This window comes from Cricetulus griseus, unplaced genomic scaffold (genome assembly GCF_003668045.3).
Source record: "Cricetulus griseus strain 17A/GY unplaced genomic scaffold, alternate assembly CriGri-PICRH-1.0 unplaced_scaffold_1, whole genome shotgun sequence".
Classification (NCBI taxonomy): domain Eukaryota; kingdom Metazoa; phylum Chordata; class Mammalia; order Rodentia; family Cricetidae; genus Cricetulus; species Cricetulus griseus.
In genome coordinates this window covers 10,279,982-10,285,029 of record NW_023276808.1, presented here as the reverse complement: position 1 = coordinate 10,285,029, position 5,048 = coordinate 10,279,982, and the positions used below count along the sequence as shown (strand labels likewise).

At 46.7% G+C, this 5,048-nt stretch overlaps 1 pseudogene; it reads right to left on the bottom strand.

Moving 5' to 3' along the window:
* Positions 1–3,504: 3,504 nt before the first annotated feature.
* Positions 3,505–4,323, bottom strand: LOC113838016 (annotated as a pseudogene).
* Between the last annotated feature and the right edge of the window lie 725 nt (positions 4,324–5,048).

The following is a 5,048-nucleotide window of genomic DNA, read 5'->3' as shown; positions in this document are numbered from 1 at the left end:
TGGATAGAGAAAAGGTGGTATATTTACACAATGGTGTACTACTCAGCACTAAAAAACAATGGAATCTTGAAATTTGCCGGAAAATGGATGGATCTAGAAGAAACCATTCTGAGCGAGGTAACCCAATCACAAAAAGACAAAAATGATATGTACTCACTCATATGTGGACCTGCTTTATGATACATAGTAGCGACTGTGCTTTATCAGAGCTGCTTTTAATGATGTTTCTGAGAATGGTTTCCTTCCAGATGAAGATTGACAAGCTAATTTAAAAAAGAAATGGTGTCAGGTTCCTCAAGGGTAACAGAACTGTGCTGTTTTTCTGGGATTTTGGTTTTTACTTTTTTTTTTTAATGGAGAGTGCTGGATGTCTCTACAATTTTGTTTAAATGACTGCAGAACCTGGAGAAGCTGTTGCTGCTATTGATGCATAACATATTACCTTTATTGGTCTTTTTATATACATATATACATATATACATATATACAATTTGAATTTTTGGAAACTTTAGCTGTGCTGTCATCTTTGGAAAAAAGTATCCAAGTTTACCCCATTCAGTTGGCATTGTACAAAAATTAACATCCATATTGTTCTAGAAATGTTGAACTTAATTTTTTTCCATGTGTACAGGAGTAATGCACAGTATTAAATATGTAAGGTCTAAAATAAAGAAGGGATCTTGAGAGCCCATCCCATATGAACGATGCTCTCTTGACCTGGACACATGGGGAAGGGCCTAGGCCTGGCCCATGATGATGTAGTAGACCTTGGGGAACCCTTTTGAGGGCCTTACCCTGCCTGGGGAGTGGAGTGGGGATGGCTAGGGGCAGGTGGGATGTTGGGGGTGAGGGAAAAGGGAGAAGGGATTGACATCTGAAGCAAGCTTGTTCCTAATTTGAACTAATAAAATAAAATAAAAATTAAAAAAATTCATACCTCCTTACAACTCTCCTGTTTTATTTTTTATTGCTCAGAGAAGCAGAATCCTACTCTCAACACCTTAAGCTCTTTCCAATGCTTTTCTGTGATGCTTTGTTGTATTCTGTGGACATCCGAATGTGCACCCCCATTTGACATCTCCTACATCTAATTTTTTAACACATTTGGTCTTCTTGCATCAGACAGATCATACCAAGTCTTCACATAGCCATCACATCTACATACCATCCATTTTTTTAACCTTATTTCTCCATCTTAATTGTTAGCAGGAATCACACACAGGGCAGGCACTGAATTCCCGGCCCCTGACAGTAAAACTTAGTACAACTTTTATATATTATTATATTTTAGTTGATATAAAAACCTTTACCCTAAATCCCCGCTTTTTTTAGTTAATAATAATATGTACCAATTTTTTAAAATGATGACAAATAAATGTAACTCCTTATGTTTGGATGACTAAAACACATATATTTTTTCCTATGGAAGGGAAAGCATTATTTTTAAACATAATATCTCTTTGACTTTTATGTAAACGTCAAAGCTTCCCAAAGTATACAGAATGGCATAAGTTAATATAATTGGCTTAGGAAGAAATGGAGGCAGCACTGATTGGCACAAACTGTCCTTGGCTGCCAGTGGTTTTGAAAAACATTTTTCATTACCCTAACCAATAACAATTTGTAACCAGCCCTTGAATCTGAATGACCAGAGCAGACATGGTGGAGGAAAGTCTGGCTACAGTGTCATAACAGTAACCTAGCATCCATAGGCTGTAACTTTACAGCACAAAGCCAAGCCTGTTTGGCTAGGAGTGGGTAACTTTTCAGTCAGGGTGCAGGAATCCCATCTGCTAGCACTGGAGAGAGCTGTGACAGGCAAGTGAGCCAGTGAGTGTTAACTTTGGGGGACCATGGCTTTCCTAAGAGCAGCAAGGTTTCCAAAGGTTCACTCATGCCCTTTAGGCCTCATGAGCAAGCAAGTGCCACCCAGGCTGCATTCACGCTCTCTGCACTTACTGGCCAATGGTGAAGAGGCATCACTGAGCAACATTCCCAGGGTGGCTGAGCAACACTGATGATGCCCCTCCCTCCAACAATCACAGGCCTGCTGCTACCCTCTGAGCCCCTTCTGCCCATAGACCTGCTGGGACCTCAGCTTCCCAGGAATGCAGGGCCAGAGGGGCACACTTAGATTTGGAGGCACCCAGCCCTTGGCTTGCCCAGTGTGCACCCCACAGGTATCCTTCTCCCAAGGATTTGTCATCCTTGAACCCACAACTGACTGAGGCCTATGTGGAGGATGCTTGCTCCCAGAAGGCATGCTGTAGGCCACTGTCACCCTGCAGGGAGGGAGGGGCAGAGCAAGTCCTTCTGGAAGCCAGCTCCCACCCAAGCCCTGGGAAAGCAGGCTCTGAGTGCCTGCCATTCACAGGCTTTTATGTAGCCCCAGGAGCCTCCATCAGGAGGCTGGTAACCCAGGCTGGTCTAGGGGCATGCAAGGAGCCAGAGTGTCCTGTCCTCCACCAGGCTGTAACTTCCCCCCTGTTTTTCAAAGGGGAGGAAGGGGTCTGTCCCTTTAGATTCTGTCCTGAGTCATAATCCTTCAAGAAAAGACAAACTGACAAACAAAAACATAGGGCGGAGACTAGTAATAAAGTGCCTATACCCAGATTCCTACATTTACCATTGGAAGTCCTCAATTGGACCCCCTATTATACCAACAGAAGTTCTCAATTAAACCACCTATTTTAACCTAGATTGCAGATTTGATCCAACTCTCCATAGAATACCTGCCCTAGAAGAAAAGTTGAGGACTTCTCCTAGGTTGCCCAGGCCTGGCATTGTAGGCAAATCTGCCAAGCTCTTGGCCTGTTACCTCTATTACCTGTTACCCTAGCATACATAAATTAGAGGAACATGAACTTACCAGACAAATAAAAAACATTTACTCAACCAACTAGTTGGAGTTGAATACCTATGAGTTCTGAGTCCTGGTAGGGTTTTGAGTTTCATGGTCAGGAAACCAAATTGTTGTGCCAAGTTCCTGGAGCCCAGAGACTAAACCAAGGTTTTGACACTCTGATGCAAAAGCAAAAGGTTTCTTTTTATTTCAAGCTGGCCAGCTAGGATCTCACTGCATGGCAGGGAAGTGAGATACCAACCACCCAAAAAGAGAAGCTTTTACAGGGGAAGACCAAAGGTTGAAAGCCACAAATTACAGGGTTTCCATGGTTACTTCAGGTTATACAAAGCACAGAGTATAGCAGTAACTATATATTTTAAGTGAGATACATTTGAGTGAAATAAGACAGGGCATGGGCTTGCAGGGTTAGAGGGTCACTGGGTACTGTCAATTATCCCCTTGGTGGCAGGAATCTTTTTCTTCTTTTAACAAAAACCTGAACACATTTATTCAAAAACAGTTCAGTTAAGTTAAAATCCTATAATCAGTTCAGCCACAATTCCAGTCACTTGGGTGCGAAGTGTAGATTTGTTACTAGCCACATCTGGGTGAATCCCTTGGTCCACAGGTACAGGGTGGTGAGATAGCTACCCTGCTTGTTAGCTGCCAGGGACAAGAAAGTCCTCCCCAGTTTTGAGCAGCACCCTCCTCACCCAAGTGCCAGGGTCGCTGCAGGCTGCTCAAGGGCTCCCAGGTGATGGGGGCTCCTGCACAGGGGCGGACAGAGGCTTGAGGAATCGGTGTGAGGAAAGATTTGCCTGTAGCTGTAGTTGTAGTGAATGTAGCCGCGACACTGCCTCCTTGATGAGGTTTCCCGAAAGCAGGAGCTGCTGCAGGAGTGGTGAGGATCTTCATCGCTGGTGTGGGTCTCAGGCTGAGATCCACATTGCTGTTGCAGAAGGCGGGACATGGCTCTGCTCTGGGGCCAACCCCGCCGGCATGGGCCTGAAAGAGGCTGTGGGGTGCTAGGCTTTCCTGCCACCGGAGGTCCCTCAAGGCCAGGCTGCCAGGACTTAGGGCATAGGGCGCTGGCTTAGCTCCGCCACGCAGTAGGGTGCCGCCCGGCTCTGCACGCGCCCGCGCTCCCACAGCATGCAGCTAATGGCTCTGGGGTGAGCTGGGGCCCCGGTCTCTGCAGGCACAGAAGATCGCAACATCTGCCTAGCTGGGGACCGGTTCTCTTCCACTGAGATCGCAGCCAGGACCCGCAGGGGCGGGGGGCCCGGGGCAGCACTCTGCGAGGCAGGGCCATTGTGCGCTGTGTCCAGCTTCAGCGTCTCGCCGATCTTGGCGATGAGCTGGTCCACGTCGGTCAAGCTGCCCAGAGTCACAGACTGCTGCAGCAGGAGGAAGCTGTCATCCTTGTCCTCCCCCTCTGCCTCAAAGCCAGCTTCCTTCTCTGCCATCTGGCACGGCATGGCCCTCTGCCTGGGACCCCTCGGCTGTGGGGGCATCGCTGGCGACCTGGCTGTCTGCGGGCTTGGTGGGAGGCTGCTAGGGCAAGAGAATCACAGAGGCTGGGGCCAGGCCGAGCCTGAGATGCAGAAGCCTGGGGCCAACAGACTTCCAACCTAGGGAGGCTGCAGGATGTTTACAACCAGCAATTAGCAAAAGAATGTTAACTGGAGTGGTGGACAGTTACCTCCCCTTCTCTGAGAGCAAGCTGTCAGGTGCCGCCCATGGCACTCCTGTTTTAATGAATTAAATTTTGCCTTACCTGTAGATATTCTCTTTTCAGGGCCCAAGTTCTGAAACTTTTATTAATTTTAATTTTCATTTGTCAGCTTTAATAGCTTGGGCCTATTTCATGGGATATTCCCATAAAGGCTTGGGGTATTGACAGTAAAACCCAAACCCTTACTAAAACTAGGAATTGGCCTGTGAGAGCTGATAATTATGTGGGGCCAAGGCCTTTTTGGAAAGATTGCTTCAGATCCTGCGAACCCAACTCCTCCCACCATATGGTGCTGTTGTTATTGGTCCAATGGCCACTTTTGTCTTAGTAATGTTCTAGAGATACCCTGTGATCCCTTTGTGTGGTGACATTTGAGTAGCTGCCTCTTGAATTTGTCCCCTCATATTGTGTTCCTGCTACTTCATAGAGGTCTATTCCTTTCTTCCCCCCTCCCACCAGAGTAGTATA